Source organism: Prionailurus bengalensis, chromosome C1 (genome assembly GCF_016509475.1).
Source record: "Prionailurus bengalensis isolate Pbe53 chromosome C1, Fcat_Pben_1.1_paternal_pri, whole genome shotgun sequence".
NCBI lineage: Eukaryota > Metazoa > Chordata > Mammalia > Carnivora > Felidae > Prionailurus > Prionailurus bengalensis.
In genome coordinates this window covers 134,417,583-134,431,517 of record NC_057345.1, presented here as the reverse complement: position 1 = coordinate 134,431,517, position 13,935 = coordinate 134,417,583, and the positions used below count along the sequence as shown (strand labels likewise).

General features: G+C 33.9%; 1 long non-coding RNA gene across 2 annotated transcripts in view; it reads left to right on the top strand.

Annotated features, from left to right (window-relative positions):
* The window catches only part of LOC122481298, a 57,397-nt gene extending 46,352 nt beyond the window's left edge, over positions 1 to 11,045 (top strand). For both annotated transcript variants that reach the window (XR_006296813.1, XR_006296814.1), the window contains one exon: positions 10,874 to 11,045. This is a non-coding gene — a long non-coding RNA (uncharacterized LOC122481298). The remainder of the gene's footprint in view (positions 1 to 10,873) is intronic.
* The last annotated feature ends 2,890 nt before the right edge of the window (positions 11,046 to 13,935 follow it).

Genomic DNA, 13,935 nt, shown 5'->3' with positions numbered 1-13,935 from the left:
ACAATTCGTGTTGACTATGATGATGATTTAGATGATAGTGAAAAAAGTGACAATAGAAAGAAAAGTAGAAGAACAATGAAAAGAAGATGCAGTTTTCAAAGAGACTAGGTCCAGAAGATAGAACATTTTTAAATGAGCTATTTGATGGAAAGTTCAATAATCCCCCTTATTTTCTCTTCTGGAAAATGATTTATCCTACAGAATTTTAGTTCACTGTAAAGTGTGTTTTAAGATTTTCCTACTTGTTTGTTTCCCACAGAATATTAATATCCATGTGAAAGTGAAAGAATTCACACCTCAGAAATAAAGCCTATTCAAAATAAAATTGCAATAACATAAATAAGAACAAAATAGGCATTATTGCGATGTGCACATTTCACATGATGGAAAACAATAGAAATTTTAGCTGACCACATTTTACTTATGTTATTTAAATCCTATATATTAGATTAGGATAGTGCATTTGAAAACTGACTCTGAGTTGCATTTAATAATTTTTATTATCTTGGCCAGCTACACATGTTAACACATTTTATAATGAAGTTATTTTATAACAGCTTTCAAAAAACAGACCAAAAAAATAATAATAAGCTGCCAACCTTCAAAAGGAGATAGCAATCCATGAGTGAAATGTTTTGCTTTTCCCTTTAATCTAAATGGGCTGCTCAATAACTTGGTATTAAAAGTCAGTTCTAACTTTGGTCTAAGTACCAACTTTTTCAATTTTATGGTTATCTATAAACCTGGATTTAGTATGTGACTCTTTCCCAAAAGCTATAATTTTGGACTTACTGTAATTAAATTTAAGTTCTTATCTACTAGAAAGGATGGTAAAATATCTTTCAAATATGTGAAGGGTCAGGTCTTCAGAAGGTTGTGGGCAAGGGTGGTGAGGGTATCTATGATAAGAGCTCACATTTTCTTTCACCTCAGGAGTAATACTTACAGGATAATAACTATTCACATTTAGTTCACTGAAGGGAACCATTAACTGTTGGTGTATTCAAGTAACTAGCAAAAGCCAATTTTAAATCAAATTAAATTGATGGATGCTTGTGGCATATTGACATTTGGGGCCATGACTGTAAAGTTCCTGAGGGTTAATTGTTCTTTGCTTTCAACCCATAGTGCAATGTCATCAATTAGCAGAGAATTAATAAATGCTAATTGAATTGAACAGTTAAAAAAAGTGAAGACATTAGAATCAAAGTATAAAATATAGAATTTTAGAATAGATAGATAATGTAGATTTAGATAATTTAACCTTAAGCCCCTTTATATTCTGAGACAATATGTAGTCTCTAAATTCTCAAATAGCAATAGACAAAAGAGTTTTGTATATTGTTGTTAGTGGGCAACATAAGAAGGGGAAATCTAAGGATACACTGATTAAAATGAAGTAGGAAGCAAATATATATACAAAACGATGAAACAAAAAATAATAAAATAATGGATTCAAAGTGAAGTCAAGGGATAAATCAGTGAGTTCATGTGGCACAAAATAAATTTGTATCAAAAATAGGTAGATTCTCAAGAAGATATAAAAGTATGACATTTTTCTGTTAGAGACTATAGATAAAGGAGTGACATAGTACCTGGCACTGACATATGTGGGACACTTCACTGAAATACTCTAAACATAAAAGCAGCCTATGATTTTGAAGAGAGAATCATTTTGGGGACTGAAGAAGAAATAAGGCTGAAACTCTGGAGTCTCAAAAATTTACAATTGTGGAAATAGGAGTTTAAGAAATAGCTTGATAGTAATCAATACAATGAAACTACTAGACAAGCAAGGGACAAAAAGATATAGACAAGAGGCTTTTCCGCAAAAACATTTTCATCTCCAGGGGGTCTTAATTTCTCTATCAGGTGAGCATGGAATGTGTCTATGTTCAGCTCTTTCTTCTACATTGGAGATGGGAGTTCAATAGCATATGATGCGAATTCAATCCTATATGCTTTATCTTCAACTTTAACTTAATTTTCTTGGTATAAACTGTGAAAATATGATTCTTGACCAAACTTTTTTGATCAATTTTAATGATTTTTGCAAATTCAGTAGGAATTAAAGAGAATTTGGAGCCACAAAATGACAGATTGAGATGCACGTCCTGTGCAAAGTCTCATAGCTAGATACAGGGAGGCAAAATGGTACAGCCAGAAATATCAAGGGAAGAATGACATATATGGCTTCACATGCCGAGATTCGAAGGCATGAGAAATTAAGTTAGATATGGAAAATTTATATGCCAGTTTCCCTCTGTTCTTTTCCATGTTCCGGATCTAATATAATCTCTAGATTTGGCCCCTTATTCACATAATTTAAAATAATTTAAAATAATAAGTAATGATTTGAAAAAAAACATGTTTATATCTTCACTTCCAAATATATTTTTAACTGAAAAGGTAAAGGAATCAGAAGTCTATATCCTCTAAAAACATCACATTTAGGATTAGATTTGATTCTATTCATTTTTAGATTAGATTATACAGACTGCATTAAAGAAGAAAATGAGGACACAAAATGTCTTTAAGGAAAATGTCTATCTACAGTTTCAAAATCACTTAAAAATGGAAGTGCATTTCATTATTAAAACTTATATGGTATGTTAAATATTTATTCTTGGCTTTTCAATTTTAGATTAAGTGTGCTACTACATATTTGCAAAAAACAAACAACAACAACAAAAACCAGAAAACAAATGTACCAACATTATAGCTGGATACTTTATTTTCTAAAAATAAATTATAGAAGAATCAAATTCTAGCAACGGGAATCAGTCGTTAGCATTCTGATTTGTTTTAAGATGCTCCCATGACTACAGCATGCAAAGAAATTTGAGAATCGCTGCATAAAATGATTTGGCCAAAGTCTCGCTGTTTCAAAACCTGAGGGAGACTACAGCTTCCCTACATCCAGAACATTACTTGTTCTGATGACTCTACCACAATTATCTATCTTTTTTTTTAGATCACAATACAATGGACATAATAGGTGTGATTCATAGTGTAATCAAGAATGGAAAATTAACAGTAAATTGAGGTCCAGATGCAAAGAAACTGGCTTGTTTTCTGTGTTTACACTGTGATTGTCAGTGACCATTATCTGCTGGGTCCAAGTAATACTGGAAATAGCTTCTTCAGGTCAGTAATATCAGCCAAAATAATGAAATAGTAGCCGTGTCAGGAAGCAACCTCACCTGACTCCTCTATTAGTTGGGAGAGAATATAAAGTGACCTGCCCTCTCTAACATGATCTTAGACCAATTATTATAGTGCATTGTTCTCAAAAGGCCAAGATATCTTAAACCAATGCCCATCGATAAAAGCTTTTCCCATAAACTCCTCCTATTAATTAAATCAAATGTAGCTTTTAAATTGATGAGATTGCAAAGATAAGTTATTCCTTAGGTTTAGTATATTTATCAATAAAATAATGTAAAACAATGAGTAAGAATACTAAAACATTTAGGAAAAGAATTGTGCTCTCCAATTTCAGTTGTCCCTGTGCGTTACTATAATTTAAAGAATAGAGTTACTGAGGAAAAATTTAAAAACAAGCAAAAGAAAACAAAACAAAACCCTGAACAGTTAGTGAATATCCAAAGTATAAAATGTGGTTTCATGTCATATCTATTTTGGCTTTTACTGTATAAAATGATCCTGAAAGTGAGCTTATGGAAAATAAAGGGTCATTAAACTAATATCGAAGACTCTAAATAAAAAGATCTACTATTGCCTTAGAAAAGTGAGATTTATATATTGATGCATTTAAAATATGTGGCCTATTTTCAGCATAAACTTAGAAGAAATTGTAGAACCTACTGAGAAGCCAAAACATACATTTCTGTTGCTTCCAAAAATTAACATTAATCCACTTTAATATGCTGGTTTCAAAAAACAAAGATATAAAAGATAAAATAAGTTATTTTACCTATATTAACTTTGAGACACCCTTAAATCCAATGTGTAGTTAGGATTGAATTCCTAATACTTATATATAGTAATTCTAAATGTTCATTGGAAAATTCTGATGCCTACCTATATTTATTTAACAATGACAAAGAAGCACTTAACAATATTTTTGAAGCTTTGTGCCATTCAGAAGTTGCTTTCAATTTCCAGAAGGACATGTTATAAATGGAGTTACTTTCACAAAGCCCTTGAGTAGAGTGTTTCATTAGAACTGAATTTCAGACAGACAGTTTTATTTATCTGGAAAACTAACAGAAAGTACCTCTGAATTTAATGTAGGTCAAAAAGCACCAGCTATCTCCTAAAGATATTTTAAATTAATTACATAAAAATAAGAGCTCAGGAAAAAGTATAGTTAAATCAGGGTAAAATTCCTTCAGTTAGAGGGTTCATATTTCAAATTATATCTTGATACCCATGATATTAGCACATCTATATAATATAAGGTCTGTAGAAAAATTTCATTTTTATTTTAAAATTTTAATGTTACTTCTGAAAAGCAAAGAACACACTTTAGTAGTGAAAAAACCTGAAAACTAATCTTATTAATCAATCACATTGTCTCCGGTGTGCATCACTAAAAGCACTAGCATGTCACCAAACATTGAACTCAGTTACGGACACATATGTGAAAAGACAAAATACATGTTGAAATCAAACAGATGTAGAGTCACCTCTTGATGCCACCTCTCACAAAATGGGCAGTCGTGAGACAGCTCATAATAAATGGTAGTCATATACGTATTAACTCTGGGCACCTGGGTGGCTCAGTCAGGTAAGCCTTGAACTCTTGATTTCAGCTCAAATCATAATGTCATATGGTTTGGTTTCTGAGATTGAGCCCTGAGTCAGTCTCTGCACTGACAGCGTGGGTCCTGCTGGGGATTCTCCATCTCTCTCTCTCTCTCTCTTTGCCCCTCCCCTGCTTTCTCTCTCTGTCCTTCAAAATAAATAAATAAACATTTTTAAAAAATTTGCATTAGCTCTTAATATTTCATTCACTCAAAATATCCTTGTTCAGAACAAGACTCACTGGGTGTGCAGCTATAAATAGAACACGATATAATCTCTGCCCTCATGGGGCTTTCAATCTAGTGGATGTTTCTTAAAATGTTTATCTCATGTTTTATTGATACATTCTGAAATTCCCTTGGTTTTTAGGATTATACACCCTATTTCCAAATTATATAACATTGCTGGTTACTAGTCTCAGTAGAAACCACCTGGATTTGGGGTAGCAAACTAAAGGCAGAGACCAGTTTGGCTTACAACATTTTATTTAGTTTTAGTCTGTGCTTCCCAGGACATCATAGGAGTAGATGAGGTACCACTTTCAGCTCAACTCAAAAAGATTTACAGAAAGGTCTCTCTTCTCATTCCTTGTTCTAACTCCTTGGCCTAGTTTCCACAATCCTCAATAATTATTTAAATAAAAATATTTAGAATATTTTCTTTCCTGCAACCAGTTTTCATTTAGATGCCACTTTACTTGTCATCTTTGGCTGGGGTTACCTAGGTTCAAATCAGAATAATAATTTTATCAATTTGATTAAATTATAAGTTAATATGTTATTATTATTAATGTAATAACAGATTAATATTAAAGTATATAGTAATAGCTATTCAATTCTCCCTACCTGCCAGACACCAGATTAAGGAATTTATATTGTATCACTTTGTTTAGTCTTGGTTATTACTGGATGAAGTATTATTTTTATCTTTTGCAATTAAAACACTGAGGCTAAGAAATGTTAAAAAAAATTACTAAAAATCCACCAATTAGTAGGATGATTAAAACTTGAACCCAGAACATCTCTCACTGGTTTGTACTGCATTCTTATTTCCTGATTCTATCCTGGCTCTAGATTTGTCTTTCTCCCTTAACATCCACTCTTTCATCAAGGCCAGATAGTTCTCTAAGTTTTCATTTATTTTTTAATTCCATCACTTCTCTTGTGCCATCACAGTCACCATCTTCACACAGGTTTCATCAGCATATGACTTTACTTCTCTGTCTCACTTACCCATCCTTCAAATCATGGCTAATGTTAGTCATCCTATAATCCCCACTTGGTATAGGCCCCTCCCATCCACTCTGCAAGATTCTTCATTCTTAAATGCTTTTTGATGATCCTTCCGGCTTCACTCCTGCCTATATATACTTTAGTGTATCTCCATGATGGGAATCCTTTCCTGATCTTATAACTGTGAAAACAATGTACAACTTAGAGCTGATGGTATTCAATTCACGAATAATCCTATGGGGGAAGAAACTACAGTGCAAGAGTCTGTATCTAGCAGGGTGAAATCAGTGCAGGTATAGAGTTAGTGGCATTTCAGATAGAACTTGATGACTAGATACACTATTAACTTGTATCTAGGCCCAGAGATGTGGCCAAATAGAGTATGTGAAAGTAATTTGACAGTCATATCTTTCCCCCTAGGGAGTGTGTAATTTATTTTAGAGCAAAGTCCTTGCTCTAGTCTTCATTTTCAGATTCTTAGTATCCATTCAAATATTAAGGCTATAGTAGGCTCTCTATAAAGTTTTTTTTTAATAAATCTCCAATAAAATGAAATTGATATCATGCTGAAAATTACTAGAAATGTGCACATTAGAAATTATCTCCATAAAAATCATCAAATTGTCAATGGTAAGTCAATTAGCATGGGTAATAATGATTTGTGCACTGTACCAATCTCATAAAAGGAAAAGAAAAGTTTGTATTCTACCCAAGTACAGGACTTTTCAGTCTCAAAATAATAGTCCTTTAACTTGAGAATTTAAATAAACTAAAAAATTAATCTTAAAAGTTCAGAGCTAAAGGCAAGGACATTCTCTCTGCCAATATATATTACAAAAGAGGTAGAATTAGAAACTCCTTTTAACAATGATATTTTAAATACAATTTACCAGAAATAGAAGTGAATGAAAAAAAATGTGGGTATCCATATACTGTTGTATAGAACATTTCAATTTTATTTCCCGCTTTCTACTTATTAGAAATTGCCCATCATTGTTAGAGATAAATGAATCATTTACATTAGTCAAAAACAGACCCTTTGCTAAAATTTTGACCAGGAATATTTCTCTAGAGAACTAAAATTAAAAATTAAGCATAGGCATATATTTCTTTTATTTAAATTTCTTAATATTAGCTGTAATTAAGGACAAAATTAATAAATAGAATTGCTTTCTGCCTTTCTACATTTTTTCAGCAAGTCTCCAAGTGTACCTGGAACATTAAAAAGCTAAAATAGTTCCTTTATTTTCAATTTCCTTGTAGAAATACCACTTTTCTTACTACCTTAGGAGTTAGCATCTTAGGCATGCTGAGTTCTCAAAAAACTTAAGTGGTAATCACAGATACAAATGAACTAAAGCTCACTCACTACTTTCTATGATTATCTCTAGTATATAAGTTAGTCAGGAGAATTGAATAGTGCAGCTTCCTTACATATTGATGCCAATCAAATACATCTTAGAATACAGAATCATCTTTATAAAATTATGTTATAATAAAAAACATTATTTTGTGCACAAGTAGGCATATTAAATAGGATTTTTACAATGTTGACACATTTTAGCTTAAGACATTTGAATTTTTCCCCCCAGAATTGGCAATATTTTATTTAATTAATTAATTTATTATTGTTTCAATGTTTGTTTTTACTTTTGAGAGGGAGAGAGAGAGACAGAGTGTGAGCAGGTGAGAGCAGAGAGAGAGGCTGACACAAACTGAAGCAGGCTTCAGGCTCTGAGCTGTCAGCACAGAGCCCGACACGGGGCTTAAACTCATTAACTGTGAGATCATGTACCTGAGCAGAAGTCAGACGCTTAACCAACTGAGCCACCCAGGCATCCCTGAGAATTGGCAATTTTAGAGATCCAATAGCCTTTATTCTTTATATCCCTGAAGGATGCAAGATGCAGGACAGTGCCTAAGAAGATGAAATACTAAGTTGTCATTATTATATGTAATAGAATATACCCATCAGAATGACCAGTTGACTCTGTTTATCCAAAGTTTATACAATAGATTAATATCATGATGACCTGTACTCCCAATTTAGCTTTGAAAACTAAATGCTAAGCATAAATTATTTTTAAGTGTACAGAACTGGAAAATGACCCAAAATAATTCTTATTCTTGATGGTTGAAAATTAAGACTATTATCCTTCTCTGAAGAAATGGAGTTTAAAGGAGATATTAGGAGTCCCACAACAGGTGTCTGATTTTTTTTTCTTTTTTGGAGATATACTTTGATGTTTTTGTCAATGGATTTTGATTCTTCCAAGCATAAATATCCTTTTATTACTTTAAAATTTCTTTGTTATATTAATGGGGCCTTTGGGAGGGCTACTTCATCCCAAATGATACTTTACACCAAAAAAAGAGAAAATAAAATCAATTAGAAAAATTATATCTCTATCTATCTATCATCTATCTATCTATCTATATAAATTTTCAGCAATCACATTCAGATTTACAGTGCATATTCTGGTACTGTTAAATTTGCACAATTTCCTTCTCTTGTAATAAATTTTTATCAGATACTTTGGACCCAGTTGTACTCTTGTCTGAAACCTTCCGAAGTGCTGTTGTTGCCAAGGAAACCATTTCCTTATTATCTGTGCATTCAGCACTGTCTCACTGTCTGGCTCATTTTTCTCTTTTTTTTTTTTTCACTCTTTCCATGACTCAACTGGAAATTTTATGTCATGTGTTAGTTAAAATAAAACACATTGCTTTCCTCCTCAGAGTACAATGCTCATTTAAAAGATGCAGAATGCATAATAAAATATTATTATTTTTTGTGTGAAAAAAAGAAGGAAACCAAAAAAAAGACACTTTTTCATGCTTTTTTTTTTCATGGTGAACGGTGTATGATGTCTTTGTTTTGATCTCCGAGCTATATATGAGTGCTATGAAAGTCTGAAACAAGTGCTCTTTGAGTAATTTTTAGCCCTGACTCTCTGCATATAGTGTAAGAAGGAAGAAACAATAGTGTAGGAAAGGTGACAGAAACATGAAAGAGAACTTGGAAATGGTAAACTGGTTTAAGGTCAAATGTTTTATGAATACTTGTTGCCTGTTTAGTCTCTGACACCTTTCTCCACTCCCTAATTCTTAATTTGTATGCATATAATAAAATGTCTTTAATTGTTAATTAGAAAAAATGTATAGAGCTAAAAGAAAATTCCACAGTAACAGTGGGGAATTTTAACAAATGGCTTTCAGAACAATGAAAAAGAAAAGAAGACAAAATAATCACTGAAGCTATGGATCTTACATGCATTCAATTTGTTTGTTTTGGGTTTTTTTGTTTTACTTAAATTTCTATCATAAATATTTATCAAATACCTGCTGTGTTCTAGGTAATATTTTCAGCTCTGTATTTAGTAATAAAATGATCAAGAACATAGACAACTACCTTGATTACATTAGGTTTCCATTCTATTGAAGAAAGATGAGAGATAAACAAATAAACAATTTACCAAATAAGATAATTTCAGATGATAAATGCTATGAAGAAATTAAGATCAAGTGACATGACAGTAAACAAGTATGTGGTGGTGGGCTACTGAATATATAAAATTCAGGAAATAATTCTCTGAGGAGATAACATTTAAGCAGAGATGTTATGAATGTGGAAAATGAGCTAGACATCTTTAAGACAGAATACACTAAATATAAATGAGTAGGTATTTGAAAGCTTACATGAACACATTTTATGAACATGATCATGATATATTGGAGATATTACTCTAATGCAACTGTCACACCATCTTACCTATGACGTCTTCCCTGCCAATCTCCCACAAACCTAGGACGAACCACTATTTCCTTATTGTTGTTTTGTTTGCTAGGACAGAAGTGGATGCACACATACTCAGTAGACACTGACGTGCAGTTGTTATTCTCATCTTCTTCATATATGCTATAGAGATATTTTATGTCTCCAGAGCTATAAAGACTTATGCTTTTGAGGGGAAATTTACTACTAGCTTCTGCTTCGGTGTGATTAGGCTAAGCATAGCTGTATGCAACATGGAAAGTTGGATGGCTAACCACGTCCCTTCTGAATCAATATGTCTTCCCTGTTTTTAGTTCTCTTATTCTTCACTGCTAAATAAGCCTGTAAACCTTTGTTGCTTCTAGTTGTAGCTTCTCTTTAGTTATTCCTGTATTATTTGGCATTGATAACGTTTATAGGTAAGTTATAGAAAGTTATAGATAAGTTATAGATAAGTTATAGGAATTCCTGACCTGTGCCTCTCCCTCCATTTTTTGAAATGTATATAAGATAAAGTTTCTACCTGAGATGAAGTCAACTAATACTTAAGGAACTCAATGTTTTGGGAAAGAAATATTCAGGTCATACCAAGGGTCAAGTCAAAACATCAATATTTTTTAAAAGTGGCTGTCGTTTTAAAGTGGCCACTTCTTAAAAGTGGCTTTTGATAGTGATGAGGTTTTGGAGTGGTGGGCATCCAGAGCCAATGGCCAAGAAAGAACTCTTGAGACATGTTTGGTGCAAAAAGGTGATTTTATTAAAGTATGGGGACAGGACCTGTGGCAGAAAGAGCTGCCCTGGGACCACGAGGAGAGACTGGTTATATACTTGGGAGTTGGGGGAGGTAAAGTTAAGGGCAAGTTTCCATAGGGATTTTCATATGCTAAAGAAGATTCACAGGATACTAAAGTCCTAGCTATTGTCAAGCTAAGGTTGTTTTTCCCTCTAGCAAAGCATTAACATTAAGACAGTAGGGAGTTCCTGGAGAAATGTTTTAGTCTGCCAGCCTCAAGTTATTTCTCAACGTGTTATCTGCCATTTCCTTCTGCCTTTATTTCCCACCTTGAATCTGTTTTTTTGTTTTTGTTTTTTATAGGTGTTCTCTACATTTTTATGAGAAATGAACAGCACTTTCATTATAGAAAAAAAAGAGAAAATGTTAAAATTCGAAATGAAGAAGTTATCCATGGAATTCTTACATTGCTAAAAGAGAGAAGGCAAGAGCAACAAGATAAAAACATAAATAAAAACAAATACCAAGAGGTTGATATAGGTGGTGGTCATCCACAATGTCTATTTCAGATGGCTGGTTTAACTGCTTTCCTAGGTTCTTGAGGTGAACACTTTCTGATGTAAAGGGAATGAATCCGCGGTATGACTCAGACCCTGTTGTCTTCTTGCTCTCTGCTCTGTTTTCCCTCAATAGCACTTGGTTGAGAAGACTGACCTTTCAAAAGTTTTATCAGCAAAACTACACACTTTGATTCTTTGGCATAGTGAACTGAACAACAGCTGTCCCTCAAGTTTAGCATAGGTTCTTTTGTAGCAGGATTCTCACACAGACATATGGGACACTGAGGCTCTTCTTTCCAGGAAGCAGCTTTATTGTGCCAGCATAGGCTCAGCAGGCTAAGACCCCAAAAAGGTTGAGCCTGAGTGCAGTGGGGTGTAGACTTTTATGCAATTTCTATTTCTTTGTCTCCATATATGGTGACATATATAGTCTGACTGGACATAGCCCAAGTTACAGAGTTGTTTCAGAGCTATGCATACATGTATAGGAGTTGATTGGGCCATGTTGCATGTTGCCTTCCTTTGTTCTGAGAAGGCCTCCACCACATTCCTTAGGGAGGGCCTCTATCACACTTTGATGCTTGGCAGAATTGTACATTCCAGGGTGATCAAGTGTTGTTTACTGGCCATAAAGTCTCTTTTGTCTTTTTCAACTAATTCCAGCTTCTGACCTGCTCCTGAATCCTGAAATTCCCAAAGGCTGATGTCTGAAGAGGCATATTCTTTAACTTATACACAAACATCCACGTGTGCATCCTTATTGACAAACTGTGAACTTTGGAAGGAAATAAAAAGAAGGGCAACAGAAAGAGGGAGAAGGAGAAAATGAGGAATAGGAGTAGAAGAAAAGAGTCAGGTGGACAAAATGAAACATGGGTACACCTAAAATCAAACTGCTCTTTTGAAGTAGAATTTAGGTTATGATTTTGTGAATTTATCAAAAGGATAGTGATAAAGTTTTGGGGTGATGGTTCACGGGGTTTGGAGCTGACAGCCAAGAAAGAATTCTTGAAGACATCTTTGGTGCAAAAAGATGATTTTATTAAAGCACATGGACAGGACCCATGGGCATAAAGAGCTGCAGTGACTGGTTATATACCATGTAGTTGGGGACATAAAGGCAAACAGGAAGTTGCCAAAGAAGATTCACAAGATGCTCCAGGCCTAGCTATTGTCAAGCTAAGGTTGTTTTTCCCACTAGCAAAACATTAACATTAAAACAGTAGGGAGTTCCTGGAGAAATGTTCTACTCTGTCAGCCTCAAGTATTTGTCAATGGGCTGCAGGTTTTAAGGAAATTTAATGTTATCTGCCATTTCCTTCTTGCCTTTGTTCCCCATATCACTATGTTGGGGTTCTAGGAAACTGAACCTATAGGTTTCTAGAGACTAGGCTACTGATAAGAATTGCTTTTCTCTTATAATTTACTAAGACATTTGTACTCTGATGGAGACTCATGTCCTGCATGACTGTGATCTGTACCACTTAACCATTTGTCTCCTTTCCTTCATTCTTGGGCAGCCAGCAGTGCCTGAGGAATATCACACTTATCCCACGTGGGGGATGGGGCTGGGTGTGCTAGCCTGTACTTTGACCTTAGCCTGCCTTATGCTCCCTCATCAATGAACAAAAAGGTAATAAAGGTTTTGCCTCTGTTTAGCTTTCAAAGTTTCATTTTTGTCTCCTCTGTTAAGACAAAATATAAACAGTATGCTCCCTTTGTCATTATTGGTATCAATTCCAACCAATTTCAGATTACAATGATTTTTTTTCATAAAGAATAAATGAATCACTTTAGATTCTTCTAAATGCCAACTCTTACTTCTTAGGTGTTACCTTCTCCCTGTAGGGATTTTGTATAAAGGGGTAAAATTGAATAAATAAAATATCAAAAATACAGACTATAAAGTGACAGAAACTCCCCATTTTGACTTTGCCAAATTAGAACTTCATTAACATTATTACCTAGAACTCTACTAGTTTGGTTACTTCTGTCTTACTGATTTTTTCTGAGTGAATAAGTTCTTGTTAGTGGAAAAACTAAACCCACTTTTAAAAAGTTTTAGAAGATATTTGGCCTATAAAAAGCACATGATGCCTTTAGACTCAGGCATTGAGAAGCTAAGGAAAAGGCAATCTGCAGAGACAAGCATAATTACAAGTAAATAAATTGTAGGGCTTAATTGTGAACACCCTTTTACTGTGCTCAAGGGAATAAAGCTATTCTCATAGTCTATTTTAGACCTAGAGAGGAACTGTGAGAAAGGCCAGACAGACCTCTGTGCTGCTGGAGCCATTTTTAACTCAAGGGGATCAGAATAGGACTTATTTCCTAGAGTTATTATATAAATTAAAGGCACAAGGTTAGCTTTTGAAGTGTTCGTTGAAGTAGGTCACCAGAAGAAAAACATGAGTACTTTAGGCATATGAATTGGCACCATTGGCCTGTTTACATTTATTGACAAAAAAAGAGGAAGAAGGAAGCAGAAGATGAAAGGAGACATGGGAGTTTGTTTATTTGTAAACTTTTCTTTTTATACTCAGAAATGAAGATAAATTTCAATTCTATTTGTCAGTTATACCCCAATAAAGCTGGGGGGGGGACCCAATTGTGCTGACTTAGAATTAGACCAAAGGCTATTGCATCAGTGTGCAGATTGTGTGCTGTTAGGAATGAGGGGATGGAAGGAGAGTTGGTACCAATGGGACAATAGCAAGGACGAAGAGAGAAGAGAGTGGAAGTAGGAAGAATTATGCTTTATGGTAATCAGATTTTCGCTATATGGCCTAACACCCAAATATCATTCTCCGGCTATTCTCATTGTTGATCTAACAAGGTTTTGAGTTTCTTTTTTTACAAAGCACT